The sequence below is a fragment of the Gorilla gorilla genome, chromosome 10 (genome assembly GCF_029281585.2).
Source record: "Gorilla gorilla gorilla isolate KB3781 chromosome 10, NHGRI_mGorGor1-v2.1_pri, whole genome shotgun sequence".
Taxonomy (NCBI): Eukaryota; Metazoa; Chordata; class Mammalia; order Primates; family Hominidae; genus Gorilla; species Gorilla gorilla.
Genome location: NC_073234.2, coordinates 38,495,959 through 38,522,969, shown reverse-complemented (window position 1 = coordinate 38,522,969; position 27,011 = coordinate 38,495,959). Strand labels below are relative to the sequence as shown.

Below are 27,011 nucleotides of genomic sequence, written 5' to 3'. Positions count from 1 at the left end.
TACTCTGTCCACTTTTGTCATTGAAGTGACCAGCCTGGCCTCATGGGCATTTGAATCTGTAACCTTGCAATCAGATCTCTGTGACTTTATGAGTAAATCCAAAAAAAAAATACATAGTATATGTTGATTAAAATAATTTTTAAAATATTTATTGTGTAATCATAGGGATAAGTCAAGATGGCAAGGAGATGGTTTCTACTCTCAAGGACCCTATAGTCATTTATGTTAGTTTTAGTCCTTCTGGGTTTCTGACACAAAATACCACTCATTGTTGTAATCCCAGCACTTTGGGAGGCCAAAGCAGGAGGATCATTTGAGGCCAGGAGTTTGAGACCAGCCTGGTCAACATGGTGTGATCCTGTTTCTACAAAAAAAAAAAAAACAAAAAACACCCAATGTGGTGGCATGTGCCTGTAGTCCCAGGTACTTGAGAGGCTGAGATGAAAGGACTGCTTGAGCCTGGGAGAAGTTGGATGCTGCAGTGAGCTATGATTGTGCCACCGTACTCTAGTCTGGATGATAGAATGAGACCGTGTCTCTCTAGAGAGACAGAGAGAGAGAGAGAAAGAAATAAAAAACAAAAACAAAAACACACACACCATAAACTGGGTGGCTTGTAAATTTCTCACAGTTTTGGAGGCTGAGAAATCCAAGTTCAAGATATCAGCAAGTTTTTATGTCTAGTGAGGGCCCCCTTTCTGGTTCATAGATGGTTGTGTTCTCACTGTGACCTCACATGGCAGAAGAGACAAAGCAGCTCTCTGGGGCCTCTTTTCTAAAAGCACTAATCCCATTCATGAGGGCTCCATCCTCATGATCTGAACAATTTCAAAAGGCTCCACCTCCAAAAACCATCACACTGGGGGTGAGGATTTCAACATATGCATTGGGAGGGGGGGAATGCACACATTTAGTCCATTGGCCCTTCTCACAAAAACTACAATTTGCTTGAATTAATGCCATACTCAAGGCCTATGTTGCAAGGGATCTGAGAATACAGAAGAGACAAGTCAACAAAAGAAGAGTCAGGGGAAGTATCACCGATGAAGAGGCATCTGAGCTCAGTGTTATGGAATGAAGGAAATCAACGCTCAGAGAAAAGGTAAGAAAAGGCTCTCCCGGCAGAGGAACAGCCTGTGAAAACAGAAGATGTTGTGAAGTTTATAAAGAGGTGTAGGGTGTGACCTAAGTATTGGCTTGGTGAGGGAGCTACATCAGAACTAGATCACGAAATTTTATAGGAGCTTTATTCTATTCAGCCTATAACCAATGGAAGAAATCTAAGATTGTTTAATCTAGGGACTGATATTATCACAGTTACTTTAGGAAAATAACACTTGTGGCTTAGTAGAAAATGGGTTCTAGAGGACAAATGACAAAGGAAGAACTCAGGCAGAGTCTCTTACAATAGTCCTAGTGACAAAGAGGTTGTGAACCAAACAATGGCTCTCGGTGGAAGGGAAGAGAGGAGGCAAATGAACCGAGAAGTCCCATGAAACCTGTTGGACATGGGTTATGGAGAAGAGAGAAAAGGGCATGAATCCCATGTTTCCAAAATGGCAGAATGAGGAGAATGAGGTGCCACTGATAATGAAGGGAGGTGAGAAGGTGAAACAAGTCTTGGTGGTGGGGAGTTCTGAGGGGTGAGATAATGCAATTGGTTTTAGGTCAATGAAAAGAGAGTTCAAGGTACCAGAAATTTCAAAGTCAGTAGCTGCCAAGTTCAACTTAAAACAGTGGCTGGCAAACTATTGCCCATGGGCCAAAGCTGGACACTGCTTGTTTTTACACAGCCTGCAAGTTAAGAATGATTTTTATATTTTAAGTAGCTGGGGGGAAAAAAGAATATTTCATGTCAACATTACGTAAAATTCAAATTTCAGTTTTGCTGGAACACAGCCACATTCATTCATTTACATATTGTCTCTTGTGGTTTTCATACTATAATGGCAGAGTTATTAGTAGTTGCGACAGGGACTATCTGGCTCACAAAGCCAAAATTATTTACTATTTGGGTCTTTACAGAAAACGTGTACTGACCCCTGAACTTATTAGGCTGAATTATCTGAAATTGTTTTTGCAGATCAAAAACAGTTGAATACTGACAATTTCACATAGTTACACGTAATACATAGGTGAAGCAAAAGAGAGAGATACAGGTTTGGGTAGAACTTAACATGCATTTTGGCATTAGTAGTAACATTAGCTGTGGATACACTTTGCTTTACCATTTGGAGGCCATCACTAACTTCTATCCCCTTCACCAATATAATTAAATAACTGAGAATGAAAAAACAAACAATAAAGATCAAAAGAAGATATAATGTTGCCTCATAGATTTCCCCCCATAAATATCAGCGTTTTCTTCTTCATGTTGGTTGTTTAGAAATGAACATTTAACATAGTAAAAATGAAAATCAGAAAGTCATCTTTGTGTATTTCCTTTCAATAATCCTCTGGGTCCCCTTGGCAAAACCATTAATACCACCAATGTCCAACTTCCTTATTTAAATAAGGAAGTCTGTGCTCTGTCAGATGCTGGAACAATTCCCGTAGAAGGCCCCAGTGCTGCTCTGTTGGAGCCAAGTGAAATCAAAATAAAGGCCAATCCAAATAAGATTGAAGTGTTGAAGTTTTGCATAAAATAAAGCAGAAAAATGCTTTTTGCAGGTTTAGAACAATATCATTTGTATATAGCTATGTGCATCTGTTGGTGATTAAGGGAAAAAAAGCAAAGTTCTGCTTTTCTAAAGATCAGATTTTGTTTTATTTACCAGCTGTATCAGTACTATCGGCAATGTGAGAATTTTTTTAAACAAAAAATTTTTTTGAAAGTCAGTTTCAAATGTGTAATTTAAACAAAATTTTTTTTGAAAGTCAGTTTCAAATGTGTAATTTAAAAACCCAAACTTTAAAAAGCCTGAAACTAATAAAATATGAAACCAAAAGACAGAAGTATTCTAATCTCAACAGACTTCAGATAAAACATATACATTTTTAATTGACAGGTCCTCAAAAATCCCAGACACCACCTAGGCTTTCTCCTTGTTGCTGGATAAAGAAAGTATTGGACTATCTAGGCCTCTGGTATTTTCCTTTAAACCTTAAAGTAACACAAGAGGAATGAAGTTATACGGAAGGGGACTGTTATGTAGTAAGGAGGGTTTTAAGCCCTAACTTGGGAGTTATCTTTAAAGAGGTGCTATCCACCTTCACATAGGAGGCCGCTCCACCTAAACATACAGCAAAGCAGGAAACATGGGAGAGGCAGGTAGACAGGTTTTTTCTCTGCTAGAAATTGGAGACACAGTCTCATATAGCTTTTAAGAGCAGAGAGAGACTCTGGAACCAGACTCCCTAGGTTTGAATCCTGGATCCGCCAGTAGGTAACTGCACTACTTTTGGCAAGTTATTTCCCTGTGCCTCAGTTTCTCATAAGATGGGGATAATGAACAGTATTTTTCTCATATGGTAGCTGTCTGACTGTTGTAAAAAAAGAAATGTTAAAAGTGTTTCATAGGCTGGGCATGGTGGCTCACGCTTGTAATTCCAGCACTTTGGGAGGCTGAGGCCGGTGGATTGCTTGAGGTCAGGAGTTTGAGACCAGTCTGACCAACATGGTGAAACCCTGTCTCTACTAAAAATACAAAAATTAACCGGGCGTGGTGGTGCGTGCCTATAGTCCCAGCTACTTGGGAGGCTGAGGCACGAGAATTGCTTGGAACCCAGGAGGTGGAGGATGCGGTGAGCCGAGATGGCGCCACTGCACTCCAGCCTAGGCAACAGAGGGAGAATCTGTCTCAAACAAACAAACAAACAAAAAACCAAAAGTGTTTTATACTTAACAACTTAATGCTTTTAACTGTAAATGTGAGAAAGGTGTTGTTATTATCCTCATTTTATTGGCCAAATCAATGTCATATGCATGATGATTTATTTAGGTAAATGTCCTAGGTGAGCCATTCTGATATCTTCTTATAGCAACTGAGGTTTTACATTATGTGTTGTGCTCACACATATGATAATCTTGCAATTAGTTGCACAACAGACTATAAATAAAACACAGGTAACACAAGAAGGAATTGTGACATGTCACATGGTTTCAGTACTTCAATATATTTTTTCCAAGGCAAGCACAGTATTACTGCAAATGTACATTAAAAGTGATAATTCATTTTCCCCTTACTACTTCAGTCTTTTTTAAAAAGTACTTTTTTAAAAAAGTACTTTATTTTAACTGAAAACAATCTGCTTTGAAAAATCTTTACCCTAGTGTTAATTAACCTGCAGAGAAAGTTTGTTTCCAGATTAAAGACTGAACAATACATCAAGTAGCCCTTTGAAAACTAGTTGTTATCTGATCAAATATTTTTACCTTTGTCCCCAGATCCAGGGCAAAGCTCAGTTAACAATCCAAGTCTCCCTAATTTACAAGGGAAAGAACATGCTAATTTAGCCCTTGAGGTCTCAGAATAACCAATCTGAGTTTCATTTTAGGCAAACTGATTTCTCTACCCTAAGGAAGCTAGAAAGTACAATAAGACTTTGCCTTTGTCAACCTTAAATAATGAGATTTGGAAATTATGATTAAGCATGGAGTTTATTCCAGCGCAGTGCAAAGCTTAAGAATAGCCACCTGGGCAGCACGCACTCCAAATGGATGGGGTTGGTGTTCCAATGTGGGGAAGCTAAGGTTTCACTTATATAGGCAGAAACAGTTTTAGCAGGGTTCAGCACTTTCTGTACAAAGCCAGTATGTAACATTACAGTGATTTGCTTAGTATGGGTTACTACATTCCAAGGAAGATTGCTTTAGCATTCCTGAGAAGAAATAATGTTCTGAGGGGCAAGGGGGGCGTCTTATCTCTGATGCTGCTTCTTCATTGCTAATCATTTACAGGAAAAAGCAGAAATAGCAACTGCATGCTACATGATTCAGGCTACACAGCCACATTCCCCTCAAGGCTCAAGATAACTTAAAGTTCCAACAGCTTTAAGTTTGGATTATTTAATTTCACACTTTGAAGGAGACAAATGCGCTGAATGTAAGCGATTTTAAATTAGATGCTTAATACCATCCTTAAATAAAAAGGACAAGGTGGACTACCAATATATTTCAATTAGTCAAGGGTAGATGTGTTCCAAAATGTTGTGTGTTTATTTCAGTTGTGTTCTCCCTATCTCAAATCACATAGCACGGAGTAGGCACTCAGTAAATGTTAATTGAATGAATAAATAAATGAACTCATTTTGCCATAACACCCCATGGGAGAGAGACTAGAATAATGAAGGTGTTCTAAGCCTGCCTATATATTTCTTAAAGCTTACAATATTTGGAGTTTCTCCTCATTTGATTTCTGCATTCCACAGAAAAAAATTAATTATAAGCACTTCTACTAGGAAATGAGCTTGGGAGTAGGATATGTTTAGACATTCTCCAGCAAAGAAGTAGCTGATAGATGTCAGAGCCTAGGGTACCTCTTCATCCAAATTCCACCTCTGGCTTCTGCCTTATAAATAAGTTCTCACCCTATTAACAGTTAGAGCCGACCAAGAAGGCCCTGGAGGGCCAGGATGGCTTTTACAACATCAAAAGACTACTGCAAAGGAGGGAAATTCCAAAGGTCTAAGCAGGACCTGGAAGTAGCAGAAAGATAATTCTAACACTATCGGTTTGAAGCTACCCAGCCATGCAATGAGTTACCTCAAAAAGTAGAATTCCCTTCACTGGAAATGTCCAAAAGCTGGCTTATGACCTCCCAGGGATACTCTGAGGGTCTCTGCATGGAATGGGAAGTTCCTAAGGCTTCTTTTCCAACTGTTGAGCCTATACCTCCATCCTCTTCTTGCCTCCATCTGTAGTTAATACAAAATCTATACTTCTTTCAGAGCTAAAATTTACATGGAACATAGTTTTAGAAAAGGGGAGTGGTACTTCTTGCTGAGGCAATTCTCTGACACCTGGTAGACCATATTTGAGGTATGGCAAGTCTTGTAAAAATGGAAATTTCATTGACTTGACTTCCTATCCCCAACTAGACCTTTAATACAGGTGTACAAGGGAACCTCAAGTGCTGCTGTTCCTTGGGGCTGCAAATGTGGCTTGCTGTTCTTCCTCCTCAGACAACTTTCCCTGGGAGATCGTCTCTATTCCCAAGGCTTCATTTAAGATCCAAACACTAAGCACTGCCAAAATCATATCTACAGTACAGATCTCTGGGGGTGCCTGGCCTGTGTTTCCAAATACCTGTAGAATATCTGCATTTGCATGTTGCACAACATGCAAGCTGCCCAACCCTATATTCATTTCTCCTTCCTTCTGCTGTCTCCTTCCTGTCTCAAATATGATCCTCCTTCTGGTGTTCTTTGTCTTAGTGGACCAAGAATTCCAAGGAGCATCCTTGTCCTCCCAGCTTACTACGCTCCCCACATCTAGCTTCTCAGCCTGTGGGGCTAAGTCATAACTATGACTTACATCCCCAATTCCATGCCTTGTCCAGGCCCTTGTCACATCCAGCAGGCTCCAATATTTAAACCTCCTAACCTGTCGTCTCTTCTTAGTAAATCCTGCACAGCATGCCCGGACTGACCTTTCTCAACCGTGAATGTGGCCATGTCTCTCCCATGCTCAAATATCTCCAAATGGGCTCTGAAGATTTCAGGATAAAATTTAAACTTTTGGGCCAGGTGCGGCGGCTCACGCTTGTAATCCCAGCACTTTGGGAGGCCAAGGCAGGCGGATCATCTGAGGTTAGGAGTTCAAGACCAGCCTAGCCAAAATGGCGAAACCATCGATACTAAAAAAAATACAAAAATTAGCTGGGCATGGTGGCAGGCACCTGTAGTCCCAGCTACTAAGGAGGCTGAGACAGGAGAATCTCTTGAACCCAGGAGGCGGAGGTTGCAGTGAGCCGAGATTGCACCACTGCACTCCAGCCTGGGCGACAGAGTGAGATTCTGCCTCAAAAAAAAAAAAAAAATTTTTTTTTTAAACTTTTTAGCTTACCATATCAGTGTCTTCCTGACGGGCCCTCTGCATATCCTCAGCTTCCCCCATCTGGTCTCCTCGCACCCCCTCATCCTTAGCCATAATAAACAGCTTGTGGTTTACAAAAAGCACCCAGTTGCTACATACCACGATTCCTTCTCACATGCCTTTTCCACCCCCTGCAATGACCTAACCTCCTCTTGTCTGACAAACATCCCTTGTCTTTCAGTATTCAGTTTGTTAAGGCTATTTTGCATGCACTTTATTGTTCTTAAAAGACTGCAGTGTAACCAGTAAGTAGCACAGTGCTCATAGTATGGAAATCACCAGAAACTTGGATTGGTATCCTAGCTCTGCCACTGGCTAGTTATGTGTCTTGGGGAGGTTAATGGGCTACTGTGTGGACTAAGAGAATGCATAAAGGTAAAGTGCATACACCTGTCAGAGATGTTTTTATCTGCCCAGACTCCCTTTCTCCTAGACATCATCTTTCCTTCCCACCCTCCTCTGTCCCATTCATATGGTTTTTCCATGGCCAGAGGTGACTGGTCTAGGGATGGCCACCTGATCTCTGAGCTGAGCCAACTAGGGCCCTTCTATGAAAAATGAAAGAAAGAAAAAGGCAGCAGAAGGCAAGAAGGGGAAGAGAGGGAGAGACAGAGGAGAAGAGTACATATTTGTGAGAAGAGTACATATTGGAAATAGAATCTCAACAGAGTCCCTAGTTCTAAGTGTTCCCAAGACCCATTTGTCTTTGGAATATCTGGGTAACCCCAATATTCTCTAATAAATTTCCCTTGAATGGCTGTCAATTGCAAGCTAGAGTATAGCAAGACCCAACTCTCAATACACCCTCACTATCCTATCATTATTAAACTGCAAGGGCCGTGAAGGTAGGGGTAGAACCTTATTTAATTCTGTATTCTCAGAGATTAGCATAGTGCCTGATATACTGCAGGCAGTCAAGTACCTACTAAATGAAAGGTTTGTTGACTTCAGGAGAGAAATTATAATTCACGGTTAAAATTTATATCACAAGCTCAAGGATCTCTACCTAACATCCTGTGCTAAGAGGTAAAAGACAACAAGAAGTAGCAAATTTTTGCCAGTTATGACCAGAGCAAGCCAGTGAGGTAAACATCTGACAGCCACTGATCAGACATATTTAATCTTCTGAATATCTTTGATTTATTATCAATTGAGTAAATCAAAGTTTATTTTAAGGATTCAAAAAAAAAGCTGTTAAACTTACATAGATAACTATTACTGAAGCTTACCAAGAGTAGACAGTGAGCTGTTCAGAAATCTAGCAACTGAAAAAAAACAAATCATCACTCCCATGGCCTGGGATACGGAAGGACTCAGAAATTGTTGGAAATTCCACAGACTCAAAATGAGGTAACTGTTTACCTTCCTTATTGCATTTTAATCTAGAGATTAAAATAGATCTCATTGTTCCAGAATCCTGCCTATGGTAAGAAATGAGTTCTCAATGGCTGAGAATAAATTTTAATAGCGGAACCAGAAGCATAAGAGAGGAAATCAGGAGGAAGAATTTTTCTTCATAAAAAGGACCATGAGGTTAATTTTCATTTCATTACATTTCTAAATTGCATATATTTTTGTATACTGGTTGCAAAATATCCTTTCTGTATTGACATGAAGTATAAATTAATCAGTAAATACATAAAATTCTTACATCCTACATTTTCAAAATAGTTCCTAACTCATTAATTTATTCCAAAAATAACTAAGCTGCAAAAGTTCATTAATAAGATGACTGATAAATTTGATACATGAATTAACCAAAACCAACACCAAATCACCGTTAGATTCAGGCTTACCTGAAAATTTTATTAAACCACAACTTAATAAAATACAATACAAAATGACTACAAATGCAATCTAGGACACTTTCCATAGCAAGCTATATTTAGAATTCCAAGCTCTGTTGGGTAGAGTGGTTCTCAGATTTTCATGTGCCTATGAGTCATCTGGAGGACTTCTTAAAACATTGATTTTAGGGCCCCACTCTCAGAGATTCAAACTCAGTAGATCTAAGGTAGGATCTGAGCAAAGCTCCCAAGTGGTGATGACACTTTGGGTTTACTGATGATGACTGAGTTGCACTGGCCTGGATGAATCATGGTCGTTTTGATTTCACCAAGCACTGGAATTCCCCTGCAACCTCAGCCTCATTCCACTGAGCTAGAGAATTGTACGTGATATACCCTTAGTTTATAATCCACTGGTGGTGGCTGGTACTACCAGAGTCAGAAGCTCAAGAGACTCCTAGAGATGGAAACGGTATCCTAGTGAGGCATTGAATTATGGTAATAGGAACATAAACCTGGTGGGGTTGGGGGGACAGTCACTGGGAGTGGGACAAGGGTGACTGGGGACTAGGATAATGGGGACTCCCAAAAAAGTTGGGAACAAAAATACTGGCAGGTCATTAGCTGCAGGGGAAGGGAGTGGGAATAGTGGTGAATGAGAGACTACCTCACATGGAATTCCTGTTAGGAAATGGTTGGGAATAGAAAAGAAATGGTAACAGAGGGTGGGAGAGGGCAGGGGACACACAGGAAGCTTGTTTCCCAAGGCGGAAGTGGCTGCCATACAAAGGGGTACAGGGCATCCGGATTGCTCAGCACATCCAACCTGAAAGGTGAATAACCATCTGGGACAACTCTTTTTATATCAAAGATAATGATACACTATCTAAATTATCAATTACAACACACTTTTACTAGAAAGAAAAAGGACTGAAATAACACTTGTAGATACTTGTGATTTAATTGCATATTGTCTCAGTTGAGCCTCCCAACAACAAAATAGATAGGGAAGGTAATATCTGTCCCATTCTATAAAAACTGAATCCAGAAAGCTGATTGACCTGGGGTCAGATAGCCATTGGGTGGTAATATCAGACTGATATCCCACCTGATTCCAAAGCCTATTCACCCACTACCCTATGCAGCAGAGAAAGGAAGCTGAGCAGCTCTCAGATCTAGAAGGAAAACCAAGGGTCCACCAGTATCATACAAGCCAAGTGTGAGGTTTTAAGAGGGAAAGGTGCCAGGTGCTAAGAAAAGTTCAAGTGCCCACTAGATATGGCAAAGAGGTTATCAGTGGCCACTGGTAAGGACTATAAAATTCAAAGTACTAAAATACTCTCCCCTCCCAGAGGAAGAAAAGTTTTAAGATGATAAAATGCACTATGTCTGAGATGGAATGCATTCGTTTCCAGGGAAGTATTTCACTTGTCTGCTTCCTTGTTATGAATAAGTTAAAAACTTGAAAGAGCATCCATGCCTCTACACAAATTTTAGCTCTAACCCAAAGGTGACACTGTTAAACAACTGCTCTAAAATGCTGTCTCAAGTTTCTAGAAATTATAAATAGCAATTTACAGAGTAATTAAATAACAATTTTTTACTTTTTTATTTTTTTGAGATAGGGTCTCAGTCTGCCACCCAGGCTGGAGTGCAGTGGTGTGTGATCATGGCTCACTGCAGCCTAAACCTCCCAGGCTCAAGCAATCCTCCTCCCTCAGCCTCCAAGCAGCTGGAACTATTGACGTGAGCCACCATGCCTGGCTAATTTTTTTTCTATACTTTTTGTAGATACAGGATTTCACCATGTTGTTCAGGCTGGTCTCAAACTCCTGGGCTCAAGCAATCAACCTGCCTTGGCCTCCCAAAGTGCTGGGACTACAGGTGTGAGCCACTGTGCCTGGGCAACAATTTTTTTAAGTTAGCTCCAAATTCCATGGACATTTCAAAACTTAATATGTATGTTTTTGTAGTTAAAGATTTACTGATAATTTAGTTTTAAACTTTCAAATTATTTTTTAAAAATAATTTTGACTCCTGAAAATTAAATAAAAATTTTTAAAAGCACACCCAATAATTAAAAACTTAACTGCATAGCAAATTGGTAATCTAACAATATGAATTAGTAATCAAAAAATGCAAGTGACTTTTAAACAACTATAGGACAAAAATCTAAAGAGGAAAAATGTAAAAAACAAAAAAATCCCAAAATGTCCTTGGCAGTTTTACTGTTAGAAATATTGGTACTGACATTTTGAAACTATGTATATATGGATATATAAAGATATATTTTAAAATATATATTATATAAAACATATATTCTAGTAACATATATGTAAAATATATATATGTAAAATATATATATGTAAAATATATATATGTAAAATATATATATGTAAAAATATATATATATATATATATATATATATATATTTTTTTTTTCTGTTTTAGGGGAAAGCATGAATGCAGTCCCCCACTACCACAAATCATGCAGTTGAGTTTCACACTTTTGGGGAAATCACAGGGGTCAGCACACCCAGAGTGCAATGGATAAACCTCGCCCTGGGAAAACCACCTTCGTGATCATGTTATCTCCCCTGCCAGGTAAGAATGGGATATAGAATAAATGTTATTAACAGCCATAATTGTTAATGTAAGGCAATAAATATAAATTAAATTGAAGAAAAACCTTGTAATGTTAAATTTGAATTGGAGATATCAATATGAAGTCAACTGTTGAAATACATGTATTTTTTAATGCTGTCTGAGTACTCAAAGGGCCTGGAAACAAGGACATCCTAGGACTGTGAGCATTCTAAACACCCAGACTTTGGTTTCCAAATACTACCCCCCACTGAAAGAAACCAGCGTTTCTTGGCAAAATGGTGATTCCAGATATGAGACAGTAAAAATGTAAGGTGAGGCAGAGGCAGCTTGTAGGGCCAGAAAGCATAAAAGCACTCAAAGATAATGTGGCATTTCAAAAGGACACAGGAGTATGTTTGAAGGGGCTATCACTGGTTAATTCTGAGTCGATTAACATCAAAAACAAACAAATGTTAACACGGAGAAAAAAGAAATCCCTAAATCTACAGTGCTAGTTAAAAGGACAAATAAAACTAAATTGCTAGGACTGGGCACAGTGGCTCACGCCTGTAATCCCAACACTTTCGGAGGCCAAGGTTGGTGGATCGCCTGAGGTCAGGAGTTCAAGACAAGCCTGGCCAACATGGTGAAATCCTGTCTCTATTAAAAATACAAAAATTAGCCAGGCATGGTGGCGGGCACCTGTAATCCCAGCTACTTGGGAGGCTGAGGCAGGAGAATCACTTGAACCCGGGAGGTGAAGGTTGCCGTGAGCCGAGATCATGCCATTGCCCTCCAGCCTGGGCAACAAGTGTGAAACTCCATCTCAAACAAACAAACAAACAAAAAACTAAATTGTTACAACTGAAGGTGACTAGTATACTACTTATTCTGAAAATTGATAATTAAAGGAGAGAAATTAAACATTGACCTATCTTGCTGAGAAAAAAACTAGTTTTTTCCCAGTTAATAAAGTACTATGGACTAAATGTTTGTGTCTCTGTCAAAATTCATATGTTGAAATCCTAACCCCTAATAGGATGCTGTTAAGAGATGGGGCTTTTGGATGGCTGGGCGCGGTGGCTCACGCCTGTAATCCCAGCACTTTGCGAGGCTGAGGTGGGTGGATCACGAGGTCAGGGGTTCAAGACCAGCCTGACCAATATGGTGAAACCCCGTCTCTACTAAAAATACAAAAATTAGCTGGGCGTGGTGGCGGGCGCCTGTAATCCCAGCTATTCAGGAGGCTGAGGCAGGAGAATTGCTTGAACCTGGGAGGCAGAGGTTGCACTGAGGCGAGATTGTGCCACCACACTCCAGCCTGGGCGACAGAGCGAGACTCTGTTTCAAAAAAAAAAAAAAAAAGAGATGGGGCTTTTGGGACGTAATTGGGTCATGAAGGTGGAGCCCTGGTGAATGGGATTGGTGCCTTTATAAGAGAAACCCCTGGGAGCTCTCTGGCTTTCTTTCCTACATCTGAGGCTACAAGAAGGTGGCAGTCTATAACCAGGAAGAGGGCCCTCACTGGAACCTGACCATGCTCTGACTTCCAGCCTCCGGAACTGTGAAAAGTAAATTTGTTGTTTATATACCACTCAGTCTGCAATACTTTGTTACAGCAGCCCAGACTAAGAAATAATAAAGAAATCTTATTTTTTACAGAAAAATGCCATAATGTAGAGGAATTGATAATTGGAAAATAATCATTCTGCAATCTGCAATGACATAATTGGTTTGGGCAAAGATCATCCACAGATGCTAAATCTCTTAGATGAAAGATTATTGTCAAAAGAGTGGTTACATGGTGCCACCTCACAGATTTCTTGCTAATTTCATGGAGACAAACATACCTTTACAAGGGAAAGATATGGTGAAACCAAGTGATCAAACATGGGTCCTGTGAGTGGGATGACCCGGCACTGCGTGAGTGGGATACATCTCCTGATGTGATGCAACTTGAAATGCACAGCATCAGCTAGAAAGTATTCTTCCCAATCTAACTAAGCCTTTAAGCATAAATCCCAGTGTATGGGAAACAAAAGAGATAGAGAATTGGGCTAAACATCACAAGGAAACAACTAGAAAAAACTAAAACATTATGATAGTCTGTAGAAAACTATTTTGGTTTCTTCAAAAGGTCAACCTTATAATAAAAAGGCCATAAAAAGACATTTCTGGGATGGGGGTGGTGGAAATGCAAATATGGACCATACGTCATGAATCAATGAGAAGTTTCTCGGGGGCAATAATGGTTTGTGCTTCTGTAGGAGAAATGTGCTTGTTCTTAGGTGATTCAGACTGAAATATTTAAGGGTTAGATAATTTAAAAGGATTCAAAGGAAAAAATGTATTTAGGGAGATAAAGCAAACTAGCGAAATGTTAATAACATGAATCTAGGTGAAAGATATTCAGGTACACGTTAAATTATTCTTTCAACACTTCTACATGTTTGAAATGTTTAATAAAAGGTTGAGAGAAGAATCTACATCTTGCTTTAATCCTATGAGGAAATGAAAGTTTTTACAAATGCATACAATAAAATGTGAAAACATATGTAAAGTTCAAAATTATAGAAAAAGGAATAAAAGAAAATATCAAGAATGGGAGGAGTTTCAATGCACGTATACTAACCGCAGTTCAGATACTTATTAAAATTTAAGACTCAAATGTAGTTCTCGGTTTCCTGGCTGCCACAGCAGAACTGTGGCCACTGTCGCAACTTTCCGTCATCCAAAGGCCTACACTGCTAGTTCTGTAGGGAAACTAGAGCTGGTTCAGAGGAAATGCTTCTTCCCATGGGTTTCCTATGGGAAAAACTCATTGATAAAGGGAACAACATCCTCATCATCACCCCCACAATATATGCAAGGGGAAGGGAGCCTACTCCTTTCTATTGTCTGTCTTGCTATAGAAGATAAGGAAGTTCTATTGTCTATCTCTCTACAGAAGATAAGGGGGTAGTTCCAAAGTCAAGTGCACTGAAAGCCCTATTGGGAAGAGAGGTAGGTAGGGATGAAGAATAAAGACAAAATTCACAGAGTACTACAGAGATGGCCAAGCTGCACGTCATTCAAATTAACTTCCATAGATGCCATCTGCTCCAAAAAAGTCTTCTGATAAAAAGCTGGGCAGCAGACCAAAAAACAAAACAAAGCAAAACAAAACAAAACATGAAAAAAACAACAAAAACCATCATTTTCTGTTTGTTGCTCACATACGGAAACAAGATTGATTTCTGTATTGTTGAAAAGAGATCAGCTTTTTCTTTAAAGCTGAGCAGCACATTTACTGTTGAACTCTGACAAGTATAAACAGTGTAGAAATTACTTCTGGAAAAACTAGATCACTCAGGCAACTCTTACTGCAATGGATGGCCACCCCACCTGCACATAGCCAGAGTTTTTCTTAAAAGTTACTCTGGTCTGCTGCAACTCAGGAATGATCTACAGTCTAGAAAATCTTAACATTTAATGCTGAAAAGTAACGCATCTGTCACTTTGATCACTCTCCACAAGCTTTACCCTTTTGCTTTATGTGCACACTACTTCTAATTATTTGGGGTAGTCACAGGGGTGGGGGTGGGCAGGAGTGACCTTGGCAAGTTACTGATAGCTCAGTTTCTCCACCGAAAAATGAGGATAATTTAGTATTTAACCTCTCAGGGTTATGAAGATCAAATGAGTTTTATAACAACCTGTGAAAGCCTGGCATACTGTAGGGCCTCAAAAATGTTATAGCACACTTATTTTTTAGGTAGATTCATCGTTAAGTAATCGCCATGAAATCATGAGTATCACATCAAAGCTTTACTTTTATCTAACAGACATTGAGAGAATGTGCCTCTTAAATCATTCTGTAGCCATCAGAAATAGGTAAATGTTTGTCACTCTCTTCTGGAAGGCAGAATAACACAAAAGCAATATTAAAAAAACATAAAAATAAAAAATTTAGAAGTATGTTTGTTTTGGGAAAGAAGAGGGAGAATAGACCAAAATTTTCTTCTAGTGGTCAAGAGGCAGTTCCTATGACCCTGACCCTCACCCACAGTAGAGGCTTAGTATAAGCTTCAGGGATTAGACATCTGGTAACTAATATAGTTTCCTCTAAACCAGCCACTTTCCAGAGTCAAACACAGAAGGAGAGTCAGCAAAAGCCACTGTGTTAGAATGCTCTTGAAAAATGTCCCCATGTGATAAAGAATGTACTGAACCCAGTAATAGTAGAATAATAGGCCAAATGTAGGGTGACCAGCTATCCCAGCTTGCCCGGCACTATTCTGGTTTTAGTGCTGAAAGTTTTCCCACCCTCTCGCTTCCTGGCAAACCATGATGTTGGTAACCCTCCTTAAAGCTAATTTGCTCTTCATGTAAAACACTGCTCCAAGCGACACAGACTGGAGACTTTTTAAGTTGGAAACTGACATAGATATTAGACAGTACGTCCAACAAACTACTAAGTCTAAAGTTGAGGAAGGCAGAAAGGGGCAAACTATACTTCAGACACACGCAGAACCCAGAGAGGATTATCTCTGAGGCAATGAGCAGAAACAGGTTGTCATGGAATAAAGCCCAAGAGTCACAACAGATTTTGAACACTGTGGTGCCAAAAGTGCTAAGGTTTCAATTAGCAGTGAGAAAAGATGACTTCTTAGGACCCAACATCATTGGGTTAATGTGTTACATTTGGGGCTGATTCCTTGGATCCCTGGGATTTCAAGTTGTATGAATCCAATCTTCTGGTTATCAGTAGAAAGTTCAAGACTTTTCCATCTAAAGCACCCATGTTATTCCAGGTCTCTGGGCCTGTGAATGAACTGTCAAGTGAAAAGTCAACAACTGAGTCCAATTTTCATGCTTCTTTGCATGTCTGGCAATTTTTAATTAGATTCCTGACACTGATTTTGAGCTTATTGGGTACTGGATATTTTTGTATACCCATAAATATTCTTGAGCTGTGTTCTCAAACAAAGGGACATAGTTACTTTGAAAGAGTTTGATCCTTTCAGGTTTTCCTTTTAAGATGTGTTATGTGGGATGAGACTGTGTTAAGTGTACAGCTAATTATCCCCTACTATTTAAGGCAAGACCCTTCCAAATGCACTGTGAATGAGGTTTTCCCATTTGGTTGATGGAAGAGGCACTATTCTTGGCTCTGTGAAAGCACTGGGTACTGTTCCCTCTAATGCATTTGGATGGCTTCTTCTCCAGCCGGTTTCCTCATGTGAATGTGCTGATCAGAACCTTGGTGAATACTTGAGGTAGACTCTCTGCAGATCTCCAGAACTCTCCCTCTGTGCAACTATGTCTTCTCCAGGACACTGTTCTGTGAAATCTAGCCTTCTTGGTCTCCTCAGACTCTCAACTCCTCTTCAACTCAGAGGGTTTGCTTGGTTCTGCCTGGGTGGGGGCCTCTCAAATGAGTATAAGTTAAAGAGGGGGCAATCTCTCAAAGTGGGGACAATCACAGGGCTCACCCCATTTCCTTCCCATCTTTCAGAGATCACTATCTTTTGTTGCCTGATGCCCAGTGTCCCACAAACCATTGCTTCATGTATTTGTTGTCTCTTTTTTTTATTTTGTCAGATGAGATGGTACATCCAATGTATTACTGTTACTTCATCTTGGTTAGATGCAGAAATATCCCAGGCTCATTTTCAAGCTAGATGAAGGATATTGAATGTTCCCAATACAACAAAATGATAAATGTTTGAGATGATATGGTAATTGCCCTGATCTGATCACTATATTATATGTATTGCAACATCATTATGTATCCCATAAATATGTATAACTATGTGTCAATTTTAAAAATTAAAAATTAAAAGACGGAATCTTTGTCAACGTTTTAAAAATGAACTGATGCCAAACAGGATCTGACACTGTATCTAGTACTGCACTGAAAATTTTACTTTAGAGAGTGAAGCAGTATTTATAACAATGGATGGGATCTTGTGGCTTTTTGGGTGATCACAAGAGCAGGAAAGATCCCTACGGCTTCACAGGGTACCAGGCACTTGGCATTTTGTCACAATAATCTATTTCACCTCCTAGCTATGCTAGGATATTAATTTACCTAAGAATTGCCTTTTCTTAAATTGGGTAATACATAGGTCTAAGGTGTATATGTGATCATTATAGTAGTTTATGAATCGGACTCAAAGGTGTGAAAGGATCTTCTGGAATCATATAATTCCCTACTGTCTTCACCTTCAGTGAAGACCAGATTTCAGTGTGTGCGTGTGGTGGAGAAAGGAGGGATGTAACTTATTTACCACAACATCCCTAGCACCCAGCAAAGGGCTGGCACAAAGACAGTACTCAAATATTTTAACAAACAAATAAAGGAAGGAAGGAAAGCTTACTACTGTTTTGGCCAGTTAAATATGTAACATGAACTCGAACTCCATTCAGTGGTTCCAAGGCATCTTGAGTGAAACATATATAACCTCCTTTGTCCTCCTGGTTTGGTTAGAAGCAAAGGGAAGAAGAATGGTGGTTGTGATCAATGAGAACACAGATAACTGGTTTTTGTAGTTGTTACCCAACTAACCCTAGTTTTTAAAAAAATTTATTGTATTTATTCACATAATAGGTAAGATTATAAATCACTCCAAAGACATAACATCTGCTTATAGAACAGCCTCACATGCTCTTTATAAGTCCAAATTGAAAGTTCTCTTTTAGTCTTCATGATGATGCCTCAGGAACAGATTCAGCTGTTTTGGGTCTGGGTTCAAGTCCACTGAATGTCAAGTTTTTAAATTTTATTTAAGCCCTTCATGCTGAAGCTCAAATTCATGTTATCACATTGCTGTCACTGAAGGTCCTACTCAACCTTCACCTCTCCAAATTAGACCACCCTTGCTTGCTCTTTACACTAGCCCCTCATAACTCTGAACTTTATATTAAACATTTATTATATTGTGCACATTATATTTTATTGTACTCATTTGAAGGCACAGTTAGTTTTCTTTGTGAGGGTTTCATGAGGGCAGTCATGCACCCAGGTCAGCGCCTTGCATATATTTTTATATGATAATTACTTAATGTATATACCCTTATCTATTTGTCATGAGGCTTCAGACTTTTTATGGCTCCCCTTTGACCCATCTTTCAAAAATAAGTCCTAGTCCACATTTGCAACGGATCCCCAAATGGACCATTACCACCACCACCACCCCATCACCCCACCACGCCCCCTACCACTCCCCAGATAATCTCTCCATTGCTTTCACTTCCATTTGATTTTACATCTCTTTCAGTAGCTGCCACAGAGAGCCTTGTATTATAATTACATAATCAGGTATCTTTCTACCCTATTAAATTGACAAGAATCCAGAGTCAGAACTCAGTAGTATTCATCTTTGTGCCGCCTGCAGGATGTGGCCCAGAGATTGGGGTACAAATAATTATATTATGCTATTATTGATTACAGGCACCAATTGAGATTGGCTAAGCCTTTTCCTAGGGTTTCTAGCCAGTTTAATAAGCTAATTTAGGCTCATTTTTTAGCCCTGCCAAGTGTAACTGCAAAGAAGAAATGCTTTTTTTGTTGTTGTTGTTCATTGTTTTTTTCATAAATAACTCTACAGGTTTCCTAAAAGTTTGCTTTTCAGAAACCACTTGCAAGCATGCGATCTGTCTCCCCTACTGTCCACACCTCCACAGGGCAGAAATTGTGAGTAAACTGCCATTCCTATAGTGTCCCGGCAGGTCTGCCTAAGCTTTCACAACTGTCCTCAAACTTTTTTAGTCAAATTTGACACTGTGTCTAATACTCAATTGACAGGAAAACTGAAATGCTGGTCATCAAAATCTTCTTAAGGCTTTAAGCAAATAAGGAGATATGGGTAAACATGACTATTATTCAATGTCAGTTTTATTCCTCAGCTATAACACCTTTATAATTTAACTGCTTTGGTACAATACAGGAGCTTTAAATACCTCTCACTCTCTGCCAGATGAGGAAGATGAACAGTCATGGGGGACCAAATGTTTTAATTCATAGAATTTCAAGAGAATACAACCTAAAACCCATTTTAAAGATCTTATTTCTTCTTTTATTCTAATTGTCACACATTAATTTCTCATTATTTGCTTCATACTATGTACAAACACAAACGAGCTAAAAAATCCGTAAAGTCAGAAGCTAACTTGGTAGCAACAGGCTGACAATTACCATAATGGATACATATGAATTCTATAACCATACACATTGATCCAGCTTCAGTAACAGCAGCAAATGCTATCCCTGGAAGAAACAGGGGAGGGGTAGCTTAAGGTGGCTGTATTAGGAAACAAGCCACTAGGAAGCATGCGATCTTCAATTCCAGTTCCTCATTAACATTCATCCAAAAAACAAGGGGGAAATAGTGTGTAAAAAGCAAGGTCAGATCTCAAAACAGGTGGATGTTACATTTTCACATCTAGCTCTGGAATCAGTAATTTGTTCATTTTTGTGCCTTTTCCGGCTCCACAGGTAAAGCAAGATGCCCAAATGTCTGTTTTCAAAATGAACCCTGCAGTGACTTGCATTTTAAACAGCATGGTGCATTATCTTTAATAATAGCACTGGCCACATTTTGGAGGAAGTTAACTGTCTCAGCAAATGACAGAAAATGATCCTTTCACATCTGCAGCTAGTAATCCAAGCTCTGAATAGTGATTCATTCACATCAGTCAGTCAAATAATGGCCTAATTCCTCTTCCAAATTTATACTGCTTATTGTGTTATGGAACAACCACATATGCAAAGCCTTCAAGGCTTTGCATTCAAAAATGTCAAGTTAGGAAATAGATCACCTGAATGAGAAGAAACAAAGCTATCATCTGACACCAGTGCTTGCCACCAGGCCCTTCACATCCCAAGGGACAAAGCCCCTGCCTGGAAAAAACCCAAGGAGAGGGCACATCCATTGTTGCTGTGGGGGCCACCTTCTGCCTAGAATTTCCTCAGTAGGCTTCTCTTTCACTTCTTAAGAGACATTCAAGAGTTAGAAGCACAGAATTAAAAAGGAATACAGCATGCGCTAACAGAGAACATCATAAACCCAAGAGGCTGAAAGAGAAAGTAGGCATGTGTGCTTGTCTTCTGGGGAGGTGAAGACGTGAAGATAATCTGTTCTCATGCTGCTATGAAGAAATATCCGAGACCGGGTAATTTATTTAAAAAACAGGTTTAATTGACTCACAGTTCCACATGGCTGGGGAGGCCTCAGGAAGCCTACAATCGAGTCAGAAGGAGAAGCAAATACATCCTTCTTCACATGGTGGTGGGAAGGAGGAGTGCAAAGCAAAGGGGGGAAAGTCCCTCATAAAACCATTACCATTAGATCTCGTGAGAACTCACTATCATGCAGACAGCATGGGGGTAACCACCCCCACGATTCAATTACCCTACCGGGTCCCTCTCATGACACATTGGGATTATAGGAACTACAATTCAAGATGAGATTTGGGTGGGGACACAGCCAAACCATATTACAGGGGATGTTTAAAAGAATCAACAATCAAAACCTTTGAAAGTATACCTTTCAAGCCTAAAGATCTTAATATATATCCATTTAAAAAATCAAGAAACAAAACAGGCACAAAGCTCTATGTCACCTAAACTGATAATTATGGGAAAAGCAGAACTCAGACTTTGAAAATGATTTATATAAACTGTTTCATCTTTCAGATGAAGAAAATGAACTGTAGAAAACTCTCCGAGTTGTCCAAGGTCATATGGTGATAACCCTGATTATGACGTACTGAATCCCTGACGCATCTCCTACAACTCAGTGTTGAAAGGCTCAGCATGCCTTGGTGCTCCTCCTTCCAAGCGTAAAGATTAAATTTACAACATCACTATAACCTCTGCCTTCTAAAGAATCATATTCCAGTATCCCCTGCTCCGATTTACAGCAGTTTGAATTGTTGCTATTAAGTTTCCTCGCCACAGAAACAATGGGGTTGTTGGATGAACATGGCTTAACACTGACTGGGTGTGGGAAAATGAAACTGCACTGTCTCTTATTTTGTGTTTTATCATTTACCCAGCACTTCCAGATGCATCATCTTCCTTAACACTCAACAATCCTATGTGGCAGGAAGAGCAGGCATTACACCTCCCTTCTTCTAGATAAGAAAACTGAGTCTCATACCTGCCTAATTGCAACAAAATATAATACGAGTAAGACGATATTGGAAACTAAGACAGGCAGTGAGATTTATTGAGATTAGCATCAGCTTAAAAATTGAACTAGACTAGGTTAAAATCCCACTTGCTTCTTTACTAGCAAAATAAGCTATGGGCCTCATTTCTCTCCTCTGAATCGGAGCTACCATAACCACCTTCCTTCCAGGCACTTTTGAGGATTAGACAGAGATTCTGCAAAATGCCTGGCACAGCAGCAGTCTCTCAGCAAATGCCGGCTAGCATTAGGAAGCACTAAAATTAAACATTCCAACAAATCACAAGTTTCAAGTCCTGGAAACAGTAAGTAGTTAATACTAACAGTTTCATTTAAACTACACAATCTTCAGACATGGAGTTGACAACAGTTGATTAGCTTCAGTTGACATTTATAGCCATCCCCTTTTCTATTTGTTTAAATATTTCTGGCTCTATTGACTTTCTATGACTTTTTGCAGGTAGCTTTCTCCTCGTCAGACACATTGCACACTTTTTATATTCAAATACATGTCTTATTCTCCATTTTACTCCCAGTAATAGATCGTTTAATTCCAGAACAGAAGCCATATGGTTATAGAGAAAGAGGCAGGTGAGGAAACGAACCCTCACCGCTAAGACTTCCTGGAAGGAATCAGTAAGTCTCATTCCCTTAAGCAGGGCACAGACCCAAACGCTTCCTGGGCCAGAATGCTGTATCTAGGGCACCGTGGTGCTTGCAGCAAGCTGGAGAGCATGTGTCCCTTCTAAAGGGGCAGCTTGTACACAGCTCCAGCTGCCTGGGAATATGGCTCAGTGTTACCAAGTCTCCAGGATTTCAAGGAAAGCCAAGAATCTGTATTATGAAAAATTTCTAGATTTTTGAAAATACAATGTGGGCCAAACAAAATAATGCTTATGTGCAAATCTGGCCCAAACCAAATAATGCTTATGTGCAAATAATGCTTATGCGCAAATCTGGTCACCAACATTTCCTGTGTTACCCTAAAGCCTTCTGAGATCTAAGATACCAAATTGCAGAGAAACTCTGCCCTGGAGTTTTCTACCTGGAAAATTGTGCAGAGAGCAAAGATCATGACAGACCCAGAGAGCGGGCTGCTGACCTAAAAAGGATGAAATCTTAAACAGAATCCACTGGAAAGTAGGAAGATGGAGAAGTCGGGGGTTAGGATATAAGATGGCTACTGGCCCCAGGAGAGGCAAGAGTTCTAATGGTCAGAAGATGACAGTGAGAGTGATTAGCTGGAAAACAAGGCCTTTGAGAGAAGTTTTTGCATGAAAAAACAGATATAAGGGCTTTTCACTACATATAAGGCTGTGACCTAAATAAACTTCAATGTCTGCGAGAGGCAAACTGACTTGAATACTTCTGAGCATCTATCGAGTCATCAAGGCTTTCAGATGCATGAATGATATATGATCCTTAGGCCTCTTTCAAAGACTTTGTTTTGATGACATAACCCATGCCTCTTTGAATGTCATTTCTAGAGGGGTGAAATTGAAAGAAACTTGGAATAAAAAGAAATGTAAAAGAATCTTTGTGAATTTTGTGTACAGCTTTAACAGATATGTACAGACATCTATCTTCTCTGATGAAACAAACCTAGAAGTAGCAAAGAGAGGCAGCACTTTAATATCATATTTAGAAATATATGACTCATGGCATAATCAACTTTAAAAAGTGTGCTGAGAAAATCCATTAGTCAGAGATTCCAATCATTCTTTTATATATGAAAGGCAGAGATATAGTAAAACACCAATTTATCCTTTATCATCTAATTTAACAGACATCATTTCAATCTTTTAAAAATGCTTTAGTGAAAATTCAATACATTTTTAAATGAAGATTTTTGCTCTCCAAGGTAGAATAATATCAAACAACCCTAAGAATCACTCAAAGTTTTGAATTCACAGAAATTATATTATACAGCATTGATTCCACTTACGGAGCTGTTTTTGTTTGTTTTTGTTTTTAGACAGAGGCTCACTCCGTCACCCAGGCTGGAATGCAGTGGCGTGATCTCAATTCACTGCAACCTCCACCTCCTGGGCTCAAGTGATCCTTCCACCTCAGCCTCCAGCATAGCTGGGACCGCAGGTACATGCCACTACACCTGGCTAATTTTTCTGACTTTTTTTTTTTTGTAGAGATGGGGGTCTCACCATGTTGCCAAGACTGGTCTCAAACTCCTGGGCTCAAGCAATCCCCCTGCTCTCACCTCCCAAAGTGTTGGGATTACAGGCATGAGCGACTGTGCCTGGCCCAGAGCTGTTTAAATAAAAATGATTATAACTTTAACCACACCCCATTATTCACAAATGTGGACTTTATAGGCCACATATTCCTATTCAGAGATACTCATTCAAAATGCAAAAGGGTGTCTAATACTATGGCTAAATTGTTGATCGCCTATATTCCATTTCCCACAAGTGAATTTGCAATGGACTCACTTTCACACTTAAGGTAATATAACAATTAGTGTTCCCCAAAAGAAAGCAAATGTGTAGAAGCAATACTGTCATTCTCCATAAGCCTAAGTTTGGAAATTTTTAAATTTGCTTGTTAAGTAAGAGTTAATCTGACTCTTACTATAGGCACTATAGGGTTGCTATTGTCTTACACCGTACCATCAAGGTGAATGAAAAGGGAGAACTGAGATTTCAGGAAAAAAGTGGGTTTAATTTTAAAGTTGGAAAAGGGTTTAGGGATATTTTCTCATTTGACAGACACAGGAAACACAGTAACTAAATATGACTAAGACCATTGCCCAATTTGTCAGCAGAATTCAGGTATCCTAATTTCATTCCCAATGCTTTTTCCATTATTGAGGCTCTTGATAAAAACTGGCAAAGCAATAAATCTAACCATGAGACATAAGGATCTTTTCTAGCTCCATTCATCCACATCATTGTTATAATCTCATTTTCACATTTATCTGCTAGCACCAACACTTCAAGTTTAGAGCAGCGGTTCTACTGCAGGGGACATTTGGCAATGTCTGAAGACAGTTTGGTTGCAGCAGCCAGGTAAGGGTGCTATGGGCATCTAGTGGGCAGAGTCCAGGGATGCTGGCAAACATCCTGTAATGTGCAAGACAGCCCTCAACAACAAAAATTAGCCCACCCAAAATGTCATTAGTGCCAAGGCTATAAAAGACTGGTCTACAGGTAATGTAAGAAGGTGGGCATTTCTTCTACAAAGCAAGTTTGCAGTAATAAAGTTGGGTATGCCATTACTGTTGAAGCATGGTACATAACTTGTAAGGTAAGAACTAATATTGGTTTAAAAAATCAGAAATAGGCATTATATTTAAAGAAGTAAGATAACATGAACGTAGAGTGACTGGCCACTTAGCTGACATTCTCATGCCACCAGAATCTGTGAACTGTGCAACGAGCACTTGCTAGTTTTGTCTGCTATGTAGAATTTTAGCTTTGCAGGATCGCAGGATATTTAGCATTGCTGTCAGTTTAGAACAACCAATTTACTTTTATGTTGCAGGAACAAAATATACATAGATATGTGAAAACTTTTTTAATATTGAAATTCATGCAGGAAAATTAGATTTGGAAATCCAAACCTCTCTTTAACCCTTAACCACTTTATCTTCCTACTGAGAACTTCTTAAATCAAAGCAGTCATTCTTAAAGCTAGAATTATCACATAATAATAGTGGAACAGATTCACACACACAGGTACAATATGAGTAAAATGTTTTTATGAGAAACATGCTTTCAATATGCAACTCAAGTTCCCTTAAGCTAAGCCTACAAGAAATGGCACAAATTTGAGTAAACTGTTTCCCCTGCATGACCTTTGAAAATACTTTTGAAGTCCAAAAGGCCTCAATAGACTATTTTAGGATTATTATTTTTTAAAGATGAAGCTTTAAGATGATAATTTGAGCACTCACAATGAGAAATGATAAACTGCCAATAATACAAAGTATTATTGGCAGAAAAATGTCCACTCCTCATTAGGGCCAAATGAATTCTCTCTCGGCAGAGGGAAAGAGCACTTGGCTGGCTGGCCAAATCCTGTGGATGATTATTTTTCCTTTTGCTCATTCTCTCCAATTAAGAGTGAAGACTATGTCTGTCACTAGGGAGGGATTGCAAAGAAGCCCCTCCTAAGAAGGTGTCCTTTCATTTTATTTAGTAGCCTGACAAGGATCTGGTCCAAGCTTTTCAGAAAGACGTCACCAGATCTCCTCAGCTCCCCAGAATAACTCTCTGTCCAAGCAGCTGGCTTCCAACCATCCCACAAACTGCCATCCAGAGACACATTTATTCATGTGGTTCCTTCCCTCCACCTCATCACCGTCACTGTCTGTAATATCCTCCCCAACTCTGTCTCTCTAGTCTCCACATGCCCTTCAGGGTTCAGCTCCTAGTTTTGACCTCCCTGCTCTCAAACCTTCCCACTACGAACTTCACCCTCACTTGAATTCCAACTGTATTCTCTCTGGATCATTTTTTCTGGCCCTTTGTCATTTTTTTTTTAATCTCTTCTAGATTATTAAAGGTCTCACTTAACCTCCGTCTCCCGGGCTCAAGCTATTCTCATGTCTCAGCCTCCTGAGTAGCTGGGACTAGAGGCATGTGCCACCAGGTCCTGCTAATTTTTTTTATTTCTAGTAGAGATGGGGTTTTGCCATGTTGCCCAGGCTGGTCTCGAACCCTGGGATCAAATGATCCACCTGCCTTGGCCTCCCACAGTGCTGGGATTACAGGCGTGAGCCACCATGCCTGGCCTAAAGGGCTCACTTCTAACAGGTTTCTCTTTCTAGGTAAACAGAATATTAAAAAGTATATTTTTCAGACTCCCTATAAGACCCAGTTAAACACCCAAATTGTTCTTGACCAGTAGTAACCACTTAATGCATAAATAGCCACAGTGACTATTGGGTCCCAGCTCAGTTTATAAATTCCCTAAACTTCCAACTCAGCAAAAGAGCTTTTTCTCAGCATGCATTTATACAAGCCAACGTCTGTGGTGAACTCCAAGCATCCTCTTCCAAGCAGTCTAGTTATGTCAGATGTGGGAGGGGTGTCATTGGAGTAAGAAACTGCTAAGAGGGAAAGCCAAGAGACTTGTGTCAAGCTGTTTTTTTACTCTCTTCTTCCTGTGTCCCTTGATCTCAGCAGGGCTCCCCGACCCTGTCCTTTTGATGTCTTGCTATCCCACTGGGAGGTAAAGAGCCTGTCCAATTCCTCCAGGACTAGGGTTTGGAGCACTGACTTTGGTACTTCCTGACATCTACACTTATCCCCTCTGGTGATTTTAAAGCCTGTTCACAAATTCCTTGACATCCATCCCTTCAAAAAGTGAAGCCTAATTCCCTCCCTCCTAAGTGTGGGCAAGACTTAATGACTTGCATCTAGTTTATAAAATATGGTGGCAGGAACAGTGTTGTAAACAGGTGAT

At 39.6% G+C, this 27,011-nt stretch overlaps 1 protein-coding gene and 1 non-coding gene across 3 annotated transcripts in view; both read right to left on the bottom strand.

Moving 5' to 3' along the window:
* PPM1H (protein phosphatase, Mg2+/Mn2+ dependent 1H) overlaps window positions 1–27,011 on the bottom strand; it is a 293,293-nt gene that overhangs the window by 197,620 nt on the left and 68,662 nt on the right. The gene's annotated exons all lie outside the window — the stretch shown is intronic.
* LOC115930373 (U1 spliceosomal RNA) lies at window positions 11,272–11,435 on the bottom strand. The gene has a single exon (XR_004067005.2). It is a non-coding gene; the product is annotated as a U1 spliceosomal RNA (small nuclear RNA).